General features: G+C 38.0%; 2 protein-coding genes across 3 annotated transcripts in view; one reads left to right on the forward strand and one right to left on the reverse strand.

The window, feature by feature from the left end:
• Positions 1-15,596, reverse strand: part of LOC129765744 (uncharacterized) — a 134,929-nt gene that overhangs the window by 21,079 nt on the left and 98,254 nt on the right. The window lies entirely within an intron of this gene.
• Positions 10,561-15,596, forward strand: part of LOC129765852 (uncharacterized) — a 102,562-nt gene continuing 97,526 nt past the window's right edge. The window contains exon 1 of the mRNA XM_055766623.1: positions 10,561-10,691. The gene's annotated coding sequence lies outside the window, so the exon portion shown is untranslated. The remainder of the gene's footprint in view (positions 10,692-15,596) is intronic.

Consider the following 15,596-nt stretch of genomic DNA (forward strand, 5'->3'; position numbering starts at 1 on the left):
TGCTGCTACTCAAGACTCAATATTCTTTGATTGAATGCAAAATTCGCGAATATATGAGATTGGAACGGACGATTGCAATGGTAAACCGCCGCTCGTTGTTGCTGTTTCCGTCAGTAGATTGGAGCACTGACATTTTCTTATTGACATTGGCCGACGAGTTATTGATCAAGATGAAATAACCGAAACAATGTATTGGATCTTGAATAAAAAAAAGCAGTAGTTTTTGTGAAATTATGTGTTCGGTTGAGTAGTAATGTCACTGGTGAAGAATTTTCACGTTTTTTTTTCTAGATTTAGCTTCAGCTTTAATTGACTGCACCAGGTGTGCAAATGAAATTGAGGAGTTATTTCGATGAATAAAAACACATTTTTTTCAGGAGAACTTAATTTTTTTTTAATTCTATCTCTCTTTTATTCTATCTAGTATTGATTGCAGTTATCTTTAAAAAAATAACTTGCGAAAAATTTGGATTTTCATTTTTTTAATCATTGATTGAGTTAATTTTTCATAGTTTTCTCGGTTAAAGATAGAGGGCGCTATATATTTTTAAATATTTTTTCCTGGAAAGCTGAGGATTTTTTACATAACATATCTCGATATCAGAGATGCTATTTTTTCATTTTAGAGATACGATTTTTCAAATTTAAATGTTTGAAGTCTTCGTTCAATATTCTTATGTGACTAGAATCTAGTCTTCCCACACTTGTGATATTTTTTCAAAGAAGGTTAGCTTATTGGATTATTGGCTTGAATTTAATGTACCGGTACAATAGTTCAAATGTTATGATTTTTTGCAAAAAGTCATTTTTGAATAAAAGGGAAAAAATGATTTTTTGGACCACCGGTTAACTTTGAAAAATCATTTCTCAAAAACGAAAAAATAGCATCTCTGATATCGAGATATGTTATGTGAAAACTCCACAGCTTTCAAGTCCAAAACCATGAAAACAACAAAAAACAACTACGATCAATTATTACGAAATCAAAATCCATTGTTTTTCAAGTTCAATATTTATTAACAAAAGGCTCATTGGCTTCAATTTGGTATGTCGATCCTCTAAATCGGTTCAGTGATTCAAAAGTTATGATTTTTTGAAAAAAGTCATTTTTGGGAAAAAGTTGAAAAAAATGATTTTTCGGACCCTAAAATGGAAATGGTCACGGAAAAATAAAAAAAAAACGGATCTATTATTTTGTAATAAACAACAAAAATACCACTTTTCATGGAAGTCTGAGAACCACTATATCGGTTTGGCATGAAATAGCTGTTTGTTTGAAATATCTAAAATTTGCACTATTTTCATGTTTCTGATATTGATACTGAGATATCTGCACTTTGTTCACCAAACTTCAATGTCTATATGCCATTGAAAGTATAGGTAAATACTTGTTCGAAGACCAGTGGGTAGATCTAGGTTTTATTTTGTAATTTATGAGAAACAAGCATTTGGAAAACAGGTATTTTGAAGCATTGCCACGTCACAAAAATTAGGCTTTTTTTAGTTCATCAGATGAACTTATGTTCAAACATTTTTTTTGCTACGCCTACGCCTACGTCGCCTACGTTCCTTATCTTCGATTGGTGGGGACTACGCCCCATTACGTTGACATCAGAATAAATTTAATTACGAAAAACCAATTCATAATGAAAATTGCGCTCCGGTGGCGTTTATACTTAAATACCCCAAATCCCAAATACGCATTTTCGTAGCACTAAAAAATAACAAAACAATGCATACAACAAGGCAACAACAATACAAATAATATTTGAATGCCAGTGTGTACAATAAAATTGGTATCTATTGTATTTTGGCTCCGGTGACGCTAATAATTTTTCTCCATCACACCAAAGTGTCAAATGACTAAATTCGCCTGTTATGATTTCAGTCCCACATTCCTATGCATCCAACGCGCTGGGTTTTAAACAATCTAAATGACAGATCGCGCTCAAAATAGACACTAAGACCACTGACAGTAGAACCAATCTAGAAAACATAAAAAAATATTTAGCGGGAAATTTCAAATTACAAATTCCCGGTATATATTTGACAGAATTTATATGTCAAGCCGAAGGGACTACCGCACGCTGAAATTGGGAAGTGGAGCTATCTCTGCTCCAACGCGCGAACTACTTTCCGCCAACTTCTGGCCAGCTACCGTTTTTACCGTGAACCGCTATCTCGATTCAGTAGCTAGTTTTGGCTGATAAGAGTAACGCAGTGATTTTTTGTCGCGTCGAGATTTCAATTATGGAGCAGAGAGCCGCCTCCAGGGCAAACAGTGAATGCGGTCTTCTACAAAAGTGTCCGATTATTGGCACGGATACGGCGCGTGCGGCCCGACCAGTACTGATCTGGAGAATGGTTTTTGCTGCATGACAATGCGCCCGCGCACACTGCGAATTTGGTAGCGTAGTTTCTAGCCAAACAAAAGGTGACTGTCATCACCCATCCCTAGACTTTTTCTTGTTTCCTAAGCTAAGGAACGCTATGAAAGGGGACCGTTTTGACGATGTTCCACACATTCAACGAAACTTGACGCGTTCCCGTGACGCGAACTCCATATCGGCTGAGCAGTCTAAACGCGCCATCCGACACCTCTACGAACGTTCAAAAATTTGTGTGGAAAGAGAAGACCTGTATGTAGAAAACTGATATCTAATCTTACGAGTATCTCGTTTTTTCTTTGTTTCAAAAAATATTTCCGGAACTTTTTGGATGCACTGTGTTCAATATCGCTAGCAACAACTAAACATCAACCGGACAATTTCAACTCGCACACCTGATAGATCCGTAATGTCGTACTTATACAACTAATATATCTAAAGTATATTGTAAATAATATCCGAAAGAAACCGATCGCGTGCTGTTTGAGGGTTCGGGTAAAAATGCAGCAATCTTGATTGCAGCAATTGACGCTTCCCAATTATTTCTTCAGACATTGTTGCTGTTTATAGCCCGTTTTGTTCAATAAAAGTGCTAAGGCGTTCGAGATGTTTGTGAGCATTTACAATCCGGAGATTCATCAGAATATTCATAATCTTCCTTTTCAAGCCATCATCGAATATTCACCAGAAATTAATTTAAAGAACGATGACTGAGCAGATTCCACTGGTCAATCAGCAAATGCAAATCATATCGCAGCGCATCTCGCAATAGCAGACCTCCCTTAATTTTTGTCCACATCCAACGCCACAGAAGCTGACAATTTCGATTCTTGTTAGCCTCCGGCGGTCGTTGATACCAGCAAACTCCTATATATCATCGGGACATCTATTAACTGTTTGATTTTTCATGACGAAAGGCCACACATCACACAGAGACTCGGGGTCATGTGATCGATCGGCATCCGGCTTTATGGCCCCTCTCCCTCCGAGTCTCCACGGTTGCCGGTTGTAAGGAGATGCAGAAAACGAAACGTGGAAGATTATTAATTAGTGCTAGCCTCCTCGCTCAGCGTAAGGAAACACATACTGCGCTAGCCCAGCCTAGCACAACTACCACCGGTCTCTGCCAGTCCGTGCCATCGCCAACGCGATCGTAAAACGATCTGTCTATTAGTTAAAAATGCGTCAAAAACTCCGAGGTTTGTTTGTTCATTGCCACGCTAAAGAGTGTAGCTTATCACACTAATAGACCGAATCAGGAGGAGACGAAGATAAAATAGTGGGGAGCAAGCATTGATCATCGTTCACCAGGGTTGCCAGACTTTTTTTCATGTACCAGGTGTATAAATACGAAGCCGGAATTTGTCAACAATCGACTCTAACTGTCACCCTAATCCTCATAATAATGCATCATTAACAACATTGCCCTGTTTTGACATCTAGCAAAATATTTCAACCTTAAACAGCCTTTCTGCAGCATCTCCATACGTTCGAAGGTCTTAGGGCTTATCACACTAATAGACCGAATCAGGAGGAGACGAAGATAAAATAGTGGGGAGCAAGCATTGATCATCGTTCACCAGGGTTGCCAGACTTTTTTTCATGTACCAGGTGTATAAATACGAAGCCGGAATTTGTCAACAATCGACTCTAACTGTCACCCTAATCCTCATAATAATGCATCATTAACAATTTTTTCCCTGTTTTGACATCTAGCAAAATATTTCAACCTTAAACAGCCTTTCTGCAGCATCTCCATACGTTCGAAGGTCATGGCAATGATCCAAATGGGATCCACATTAACTGAACGGAAGACAGCAGGAAAACCGGAAAATCAAATGTGAAATGCTGCTCGTGAGATACAAAAGGGAGCAATTTCTCTCTCTGATTGTGATTGGCATTGAAATGTGAATTTATTTCGAGAATCCTAAGCGTCAAATATATTTTGAGTAAGTCCAGGGGAACCATGAACATGTTTGGTGGGATCATAAGGGTTTGACCTACTATGAGCTACTCAAGCCTGTCGAAACCGTTAATACTGGACGCTATCGACAACTAGTGATTAGTTTCAATCACACATCACACATGGGAAGTTCTTTCACATGCAGCTTACCATATCATCAGAAAGTACCGGGAATTTAAAAATAAAACAAAAGAGAGTTAAACTTATTTTATCTCCTTCAAAATATGATCCATCTGAAACAACACACATGCGTCAACACTTGACCCAGTCCTCCATGCATCCCAGGTAGTCCGACGAAGGGATGGCTTCAAGTTCCCTCGTCGCGTTCTCTTTGATCTCCTCGATCGACGCAAATTTCTTTCCACGAATTGGCAACTTAAGCTTGAGAACCAAAACAAAAATTGGCATGGGGCCATATCATGTGAATATGGTGCTTGCTCGATGGTATTTACTTGATGTTTGGTCAGCTAATCCAGTACAATTCGACGCTCGGTGCGATGGCGCTTTATCATCATGCAAAATCCAAAAATTGTTGGCCCACATTTTTGGCCGTTTGCGACGTGTAGGCAGACACTATTGATCGGATGACACTAAAACCTGACAGATGGGCGTCTTAGGCGGCTCGCACATCGGAGCAATAAGCAACTAGCAACTATCAACATGCAATTCGCAATATTATCGCCAATGTTTCCATTTAATTTCTGTTGATCTCGCACACCGACGCAATACGATATCGCTATCGCCTTTGTAGAGCAACACATATCGCTAGCAACACGACGTGTTGGTTGAAAAGTAACTTATCGCCCATAATTTGGAAAGTTTCGTTCAGATTGTTTGCATAATGTCAGACATTTTTATTGCTTTGGTATGCGCAGCACAACAAAATATGTTGCATGTTACATATTGCGTATTGCTTATTGCTCCGGTGTGCGAGCCGCCTTATGGTTGTACCAATATTATAAAAAAAAACCGGTCCCCGCATGCACGGTACGTTCAAATAAAAAAATCCCGCTACTTTCTGATCATAATGTATGCGTAGAAGAATTTGATTCATCAAATATCATCCTCTTTCACCTTCTAATAGATTCCGAACACATGCAATTTTTTTATATGAGAAAGATTTTTTCTGACTTAAAAGAGGTGAATATAAAATTAAATATTTTTTCAAACTGTCAAACTACTGGACCGATTCAAATGATCGACATATCATATTGAAGGCAATGAGCTCTCTTTTGAAAAAATATCATACTTGCAGAAAACTGGATTTTGTTCTCATAATTATTGATCGTATTTGTTTTTCATAATTTACATGGTCTCGAGATCAAGGTCGCCATATTTTTTATATTTTTTCTTGGAAGCTGAGGTTTTTTTTTGCATAATTTATCCAAAAATCTGAGAGGTGTTTTTGGCGGATTTCGTGCCAACTCGACCAGATGTTGGCATGAGCAACTTAACATACTTAGTTTTCTGAAAATTTATCTAGACTAACACATGAATTCCGCTTTCCTCTAATAGAATAGTTGTTTCTTCATGATTTGATGTTTTGGAAACACAAGCCAAACAACACTAGAGCTTTATGATTGGGCGGTTAAACAAAATGACAAGTGTATCACGAAATTGAAATTCTGTTACGTATCCAAAGAGCAGTATACAAAAAAGGCGAGAGAACTTGAGGAACTATTCAATCACACGAAAACAATATCGGAAACACAAACATTTCATTGCTTTACTCCTGTAGATGAAAATTAAATCGCAGAAAAATGGTTTTCAAATTCAATAGATGATCCCAAAATCTTCAAAATGGTAGATAAAAAGAAAAAATAGGAAAGATATGAAGATTGTATCTCTTAGAATATAAGTTAACATGTACATTAGGGTGCTTATGAAAATGGTCATCTCGAATTTAAAAAAGTTACGGAGTTTTCACAAAAAAAAATTTTGATGCCAATTTTTTTTTTGCGAAAACCCCGATTTTCTTTACTCCATCCTTGGGTGATTTTTCGATTTACAAAAAACTCAAACTTTGACCGCTTTGCGCCCCTCTCCCTTAAGTCCGATTGAGCTGAAATTCGGCATAGGGTGTTTTTTCGAGGTGGTGAACATTTTGTACAGGATAACTTTTTGATATTTTAGGGTTGATTTTTTCCCATACATTCATTGGTACCCTAATGTACATAATATAAGATCAGATGAATAAAAATGAATTTAATGTTAAAAAATGCAAAAAAATATCGTTCAATGCAAAAAAAGATGGATTTTACATAATTTAGGGATGTTGAACACGAGTTTGGCATTTGGGGCCGTCCATAAAGCACGTGATCCAATTTTATTGAGATTTTACGATACCCTCTCCCCGTTGTATTTTTCACATACTTCTTTGGGGCTTTCCACATACCACGTGGACAACTTTAGGGGCGGTAGGGGTTGCGAAAATGTCCACGCTTGTCCACGGTGAGGGGGAGGGGGTTAATGTCCACGTGGACACGTTAAGTATTTTTTAAAGTAAAACATTCATGTTAATAGTCAATATTGAATGAGATCTGTTTTGTATTTTCACAATTTTTTGAATTTCCCGCCCGCCCTGAGTACTCAGTATTCATCAATGAAAATACTGAACTGCTTTAGAGTGCTGCTCGGTCAAACATCCATATTTTTTCATATGACTGGATCTAGGACTAGGATCCATCAATTTATTCCAATCGGTAATAGAGGGCCATTAAATCCGTCAGGATAAAGACACCCAATAACACAAAGAATGTTGGATTTTTTGTAGTATTAAAAATCACGACTTAAGTGCGGGTTGAATTCTGCTTTTGCTCTTGATGACAAAACTGTTTGTTTTTTTTTCCAGAACTCTCAAGGATTTCTGAACATTGAAACGAACAACAAATTCTTCCACGAGTGTACGGGCCGTATCTCTGGAGATCTATTTCTTGCAATGCTGTTGTTCTTCATTGATGTCTTCTTTTGAGTTGTCTGGAGAGTTCATGCTGGTTCTGCTGATTATATAAAAGAAAAGATTAATCCTTGAAGCAAATGAATTAGTAGATTCGCTACAGATGTCGAAAATCACTGTTCATGAGAAACAAAACATCACGAAAAACATGTATGCAACATGCAAACATGTAACAATGCATGGACTACATATTAACCCATATTACGGAACCCGATCGGGTTTGACATATCGCAATCCGAACGAAATAAACTTTTGCATTCTGCATTTCAAGGTTGCAATATTTGCACAATCCGTTAGGATTTGACTCGATCAGATTAAGGGGGATAGAAACACGAATTTCAATAAAACAAAGAATATTTTTACCATCCATTATATCACTATTTGTTTATCTATCTTTCAACAATAAAACAAAAATATATCCATAATTAGAAGCTGATCAAGGGAGGGGGTTCAAAAAAATCGAAGATTTCAGGATAAATCGTTACCTTATCAATGCTATAACTTTTATTAATAAAAATATGGAATAGATAATAGAAACAAACTTGAAATGAAATTTAAGCGAAAAAAAAATAGATTTACTTGATTTTTTCCATAAAACCGGAGGAATGGACAACAGGGGGTGGGGTATAAGGAATGTCCACGCTTGTCCACGGAGAGGGAGGGGGGGTGTCCTAAATCATGCCTTTTCTGTCCACGTGGTATGTGGACAGCTCCTTTATATAATTTTATGATCACAAGCAACCCTACTGGGTGTCCTCTCTATTGAAAAAAAAGATCACATAGTTTAAGGACGACCCCTCAAATCAAACAAATTCGGCTATAAATAAAAAAAATCTTCTCTAGATAACAAATTAAAACTATCATCTTCTTCTTCTTCACAACTGTCATCAGATTCATCGTCATCTTTTCCTGATTCAACAATTGTTTTCTTCAATAGAAACATTACTCCATATGGAAGTTTTTCACTATTACTTTTGCCGGATTTCGATTGATACGAAACGTTTGAGGACATCCGTGGCATATTTTCAGCGAACCATTGAAAGGAAGAACCCATTTAAGCGGATTGTTTATGGATACAACCGGCTGAACATTGGTTGGTTTTGAAGAATTCCTCAAAGCACGACATTAGATAAAACGTGAAGCAATATCAAATCAGGACTATTCCGAAGCGTTCTATGGATTTACAGAATCAAGTATAAATGGTAGATAGTCTATGGAAGGTAGAAGGTAGAAGGTATGGAAACAGAATTCATAATCATTCTATTACCTTTTCAGTATTGAATCGGCATTTAGTAATGCACCGTGTCAAGAGAAATCAAGCTCACTGAAACACGATACATATTCGACATTCGACACTGAAAAAAACTCACATCTCTCGGGCAACACTGAATCTGCAGATGGTCTGCGAAGTGTTACTTAAGACGAAGGGAAATATGAATTTTTCAGGACGACTATCTTTTTGTGGGTCATAAATCAAACATATAAAATGCAAATATTAGTTATGTTATTTAACAATGCTTGTAAATAAATAAGAAAAATAACCTTTCTCACGGCCAAATCAACATTTTATGAGTGTGCAGAATTAGGAAGACACTTGGGCAGTGGTAGGAATAATATAATTTAAGATCACACATAATATGTTTTCAAAAAATATTTTTTTAAACAGTTTTCTAAAGCATTGTTTGCGGTTCTTATTTTCAATGTTACTACCAATGATGTAGTTTGAAGATCGCATTAACTTTTTTGTGGTATTGTGTATATATTTTGTTACAGAATGGCTTTTTCTTTTATAAAGGCGAAAATAATAGTCAGGCTGCAGAAATTGTGAATGGTGTTAATGGTACCGTAAAAATTTATAACAGTAAAAATTTGCATTTTTTTAATTCTAATTTTTATGCACAATACACTAAACTTAGATCTCTACAGTCAAAAAATGGACCGTTTGAAGTTAGCGATTGACCAGAAACGTCCTGAATTGGCCAACAGAAGAGGTGTTGTGTTCTACACAACTCCGGGAGCTTGATCGGGATGTTTTAATGCATCCACTATATAGTTCGGACCTGGTACCAAGTGGTCACCACATTTTCCTCGCATTGTAAAAACTCTGGAAGATGAGAAATTGGGATCTAGAGAAGATTGTAAAAATCGATTGCTAGAGTTTTTCTTCAATATGGACCAAAACTTCTATGAGACAGGCATTCTGCAGCCTCCTTCTGCATTGCAACAAATTTTACAACAAAACGGTGCATATTTGACTCAAATCGGACAGCCCGAAGCATATTAAAAAGATTTTGAATTTCACCCAAAAATAATTGGATTACTTTTTCCCCAACCTAATAAAATAGAGTCCACCCTGTTCTACATTTTCCGGGGATAATCGCGATCGGTACCACTTTCTATTTTTATCGTAATGTCCAAATGACATATAGGTTAGCTACATTTCACTGAGTTTCACCTTTTTTTGTTCTTCTTTGTTTCGCTAAAAGTCAGATCTTGAACGGATTGAAAACATATACACTGAGTACAAAAACCGCATGAATCCGTGAAGATTATAATAAGTACCTTTAATTTTACCTACGGATCCGTATTTTCCTAAAAATCGAACAAATTCGTAGATCTGCGGTTATTTCCGTATATCTGACATCCCTGCCAATCACAAGCGACGCGGTGATTATTATTTTATTGGGATTCATTTCATCAAAACTGCGAAGAAGCTACGAAGCAAAAACACAACAACACGGAAATATAGTTCCGAGACAATGAATGATGAGTTGGTCGATGCGCACATATTAAAATTTTCAAATTCGGCTGAGGTGATCTTTAGTGAGTCAGCGCGCATTTATAAACTTGAACTGATTCTTTCAAAACAAAAAAAAACACCAACGCCGTGATCATGACTCAATATACATCCGACCATGATGAAAGCTTTCCAAACATTGATGATAACGGGTACTTTCGATTTCAGTTATAGGCGTAAACTTGAACTGCGTGACTGGTTTCACCAACTGTCCCAAAGGTGCGGTCGCGACGTTTCAACAGTATGAATAATATTTGCACGATACATTGATTTTTTTGTAGAAGACATTTCCGTGGGCGCTCTGATAACGATCGTCAAGGGATTGGCTCGCAATGGGGGTGGCGAGGGAATCTCTCACCCCAGCGCTAGCTTATCTACATCCGCTGGTGATACCATTTTTGGGCCGATAGTTTGGAGACAATCGTGCGGAACGAACTAGAACTAGTTTCAATCCGGGCGCGGAACTATACGGTTAACGCGGGTGAATAGTGGCTCAAGATCCAGAAAAAGTGTTTTTTGTTTGTGTCTGGAAATTGGTTGCAAGTGACTTGAGGATACGCACAAGCTACGAACCCCGGCGGTTAAAAAGTAAGCATTCTTCTCATCGCAAAAGCGAATGCTCTCATCCCAACAGGAATGATAATACTAAGAAACAATAAACATTGTAATTAGCATCTGTTGATTGCATGGGGAGAGTGAGGCATACAGCATCACAATGCACAGCGGGAAATATTAGCGCAAGAGAATTTGCATTAAGAACGATCGCCGTCCGCAGGGGTCAGTCTCGAGTCGGTCGATCCCCGCCATCGGGTATGGGAATCAAATCGACCCGGCAAGACGATGAAAGAGATTGCTGAATAATTATTAAAATCAACCTTCCATAAAATACTCATCAATATGATCGGTAAATTGTATGATATTTAAATTAATTAACACCCGACCCTTGCAGCAAAGCGCAGTGCGCGCGTTGGGCGCAAGGTGGTAGCAGAGGCGATGAAATCTAAGATCGCCTCGTTCGCTGCTGAGGACCGCACTGCACTTCGATGCGCTGTGATGTCGAAGAGCAGAGGATGGGGAACACGTCCCTCCCCCCCTTGTGGGAGAGGTGGTGAAAATGAACAGAAAGCCTACAATCTTGAAACTCACTTGAAATTACCAGAGCCGAGAGGGGGAAGGTGGAGGGGAAACAACGAACAAACGAAGATGATTGAGTGCAAAACAAGATGAATTAAGCGCTGACCAGAGATCGAGTGCCGCAAATGCGCGCGAGCACTGCGGATATAATTATGACATTTATGTGATTACGGGGAGGGTTGTTGTGATTTAGCGGTGATTTATACAATCGTAATGGGATGATTTGACCTGTTTAGGTAGTAAACATTGTCTAGGATACAGCGAATTTTCGATGGGTTGTAGCTGAAGTGCTCTCCTAGAACGTTTTTTGTTCTGGTCTGTGGAAAATCACTGATTATTACGCGTGTGGGTGTCCATTATCTGTTGCCGCTGGATATTCCGAAGTCGAGTTATACAACATTACAACGAGGAAGGTTTCCCGTTTTTACTGGTAACATAGTTGGTCCGATATCCACGACCAAAGTGTTCGTTACTTACCTTGCGCATGAATCTTTTGAACCGATTGAACAGAGTGGCCCATAGCATGGGTTTATGCCCAGGGCCACGGGCAGAGGCTTGACGTGGGACTGTAATTGTTGAGAGCATTTGCAATTTTTTTTATTAGTAGTGCTGTCTATTTTCAATAGTCAACCATTGAAAAAAGCCGATGGGTTGTGTCCGAAACGGAATCGCACAGTTAATATCTTTGAAAAGATATGTCACAATCGCAACCGACCACTAGCAACAACGGCATGGTCGTTACCAGGTCTCGGCAAAATCACATTCAACTGAGGATAGTCAGGGGACCATGAAAAAATTCACCTTGGCATTCTGTTGGAAATGGGTTTTGGATTCTTCCAGCAGTTTCTCCGTCAACATGACTCAACAATCATTCGGACGTTTTGTTGCTATCTCACTCTACGACTCGACTTTATCATTTCATTCTTCCCCATCAAATGAATTCTCGACCTATCGAATGAAACGACCTATCTACATTGATCGATTCTCTTAATTGAAATTCTATTTCAAAAACGGCCTTGTAGACAGATTTTGCGCCAGTTTTGCCACGTGGTTTGATAAACAAGGTTTTCTTTTACACTCCTGATCTTCAAACCCATCAAGAACACGAGAATTCGATTCTCTCACTCATGTATCACATACGATGTTTGAGTTCAACGTGGTTTGACATATACTACAGGTGAGCTAGATTATTTTTTGTATCGTACACGAAAATGACTCACATATATAAAATAGCGAGAGTTTTGTGTTTAGAAACTCTGATAAAATTGTGAATTTTGTTGATATAAACCCGTTTTTCTGTATGTTTTATTCGCAAAATGGACCTCGAAGACAAAGTGAACTAAAATTTTGTTAAGAATTCCTCCCACACTGCACGCTATTTACTAATACTAACGCAAGGTTCGTTGGTATAAGTTTACGGTGGGTAAACAATGGAGCCGTCCATTAATTATGTAACTCCTTTTTTGCAGCAGAAATCAAGTTTTCGTTCCACTTTATATGGACGTTAAAATAAGATTATGTAGGCGGGTAGAGAGATTCGTGTCAGGGGGAGTAGAAGTGTGGATTGAAGTCAGGTTGAATGAAGAGGCAGAATTATATTCATTAGTCACGTCCAGGGCCCGAAATCTTCGAAGGTGAAAAATGAAGACCGACTCTACTCTCAGCAGCTTCGCTTCGACTAGAATTGCTTCGGCAGTCGCCCACAACAAAAAGTGACTTGACTAGAAAATGAATTGACTAGTGTCGACTAGCGAGGATGACTAATGAACTAGTCCAGTCAGTGGTTATTTTAACTGACTCGACTAATGAATATAAATCTGCCTCTTCATTCAACTGACTTCAATCCACATTTCTACTCCCCTAGGAACGAAATGTATACCCGCGTACGCAATCTTATTTCAACGTCCATATAAAGAGGAACGAAAACATGATTTCTGATACAAAAAATAAGTTACCTCATCAATGGACGGTTTGTTGTTTACCCATCGTGAACTCAAACCAACGAACTTAGACATTTATCAAGTATAAAGGTCTTCGCGTTAGTATTAGTATTAGGCGTTGAAAATAGCGCGCACACACTGCACGTTATTTTATACGTGTAAGTAATTTTCGTGTACGATACAAAAGAATCTAGCACACCTGTAGCGTATGTCAAACCACGTTGAACTCAAACATCGATGCATGCATACGTACATGGGAGAGAGAAATAGAGGAGCGAATTTGTTTGGTGGGAAGTCATTTCATAATGCAATGAAGACAATTTGACCGGAAAGAATGAAATTATATAGTAGAGTCGGTAGAGGGAGATAGCGACTAAACGCTCGACTGACTGTTTAGTCGTTTTGGCGGAGAAACTGCGTGAAGAAGCCAAAAGTCATTACTAACTGACTACGGATATAGTCAGTCAGATAGTCAGCTGACTATCCTCAATTGACTATGACTATGCAGAACCCTGGTCACGTCAATTAGAATAACCATTTGCTAGATAGTTCATCAGGCATCCTCGCTCACAACGCTCGTCAATTGATTTTCTAGTCAATTCAAATCATGTTGACGATGAATGCCGAAGTCGAAGCTACAGAGAGGAACGTCGATTTTCATTTTTCATCTTCGAAGATTTCGGGCCCTGATAACAGAGCTTTTGAACTACTCCTGTTTAGGGCTCGGTTTACCCTTAACTGGCTTTAATGCAAAAAGTACTCTATTTAGACCGATTCTGTTGCTTTTCGTTTGAATGGTGTTAAAATTTGATATTGGATACCAAAAACATTAAAATTAATGGAATTAAGCAGAACTTTAGAAATAAAAATATATAGCGGGTTTAGTTCCAAGACACGATCGCATCATTGACGTAGACTACACAATTATTTTATTCAATTTGCTTGTTCATCACTTCGGATATTGTTTTAGATAGCAACAAAATTGCATAAACACCTATTAGGGGAAAGTATTGGTGGCCCCGGAGAGAGCGGTTGAGCGGAGAAGAAGGCCATATGTTTCAATTGTGAATGTTATCGCGGCGATCTTTTTCACAGTTGACACAATCTCGTTCACACACGAAATCGTTTTTTTCACTTTTTCCCAGAAAAAGAATTTTTCAAAATTTTATAACTTTCGAACCACTGAACCAATTTAGATGATAGACACATCAAACTGAAGCCAATGAGCTAGCCTAGAGCATATAAAAATATTGAACTTGCAATAAAATTGGATTTTATTTTCGTAATTATTGATTGTATTCGTTTTTTATTGTTTTCATGGCTTTGGACTAGAGGGCCCCATATTTTTTTATATATTTTTTCTAAAGCTGAGATTTTTTTTACATAACATATCTCGATATCAGAGATGCTTTTTCCATTTTTTATTTATGATTTTTCAAAATTAACCGGTGGTCAAAAAAATCATTTTTCCCCTTTTGTTTAAAAATGACTTTTTGTAAAAATTCATAACATTTCTCAAAAACGGAAAAAAAGCATCTCTGATCCAAAGCCATGCCCTCTCTAGTCCAATGCCATGAAAACAATAAAAAAACGACAACAATCGATACTTACGAAAACAAAATATGTTTTTTCTGCTAGTTCAATATTTTTATATGAAAGGCTAGCTAATTGGTTTCAATTTGATATATCTAAATCGGTTCAGTGGTTGAAAAGTTATGATTTTTTTAATAAGTAATTTTTGGGGAAAAGTGGAAAAATAGATTTTTCGGACAACCCTAAAATTGAAATGGGCACCCTCATAAAAAAATTAAAAAATACGGGAGTAATGTTTTGCGATAAAGAACAAAATTACCACTTTTGACGAAAATCTGAGAACCATTATATCGGTTTGGCATGGAATTACTGTACTAAGCGCCTCCGTAGACTGCAGACTTTCCATAGGCCGAATAATTTGGACAGCTCGGGTTAGTGCAACACACGTAACTGATTCGATGCATTTTGCGCGAATGTATTCCTCTCATGAGTCCGTTCATCATGTTTTGGACATGAAAAAAGTCACAACACTACTAGCTCGAGCTTGGGTAGACTGTACATTTCGTAGTTGCTCTCCGTGATTGACCTGAACCAGCGAAATTGCACAAAGAACAAACCGAATGACGCTTGAGGGATGCAAATTATTCTCGTTGTGCAAGTTTCGGTGATTCGAGCTTTAAATAGTCAATAACGACGTCGGTCACGTCCTTACAGTCACCAGGGGAAGGGTAGGGATGTTAGTATGATATTCGCCGCATGAAGGCCAGAAGGGTCGCCTCTATAGCGTGGTTTCCTAACGATTATCAAGGAGGAATAGTTGTTAGTGGGGGAGGAAAGAATCAGGATTCATTGAGTTAAGTCATGTGATTATGTATAAGCGAACTAT

Source organism: Toxorhynchites rutilus, chromosome 1 (genome assembly GCF_029784135.1).
Source record: "Toxorhynchites rutilus septentrionalis strain SRP chromosome 1, ASM2978413v1, whole genome shotgun sequence".
Taxonomy (NCBI): domain Eukaryota; kingdom Metazoa; phylum Arthropoda; class Insecta; order Diptera; family Culicidae; genus Toxorhynchites; species Toxorhynchites rutilus.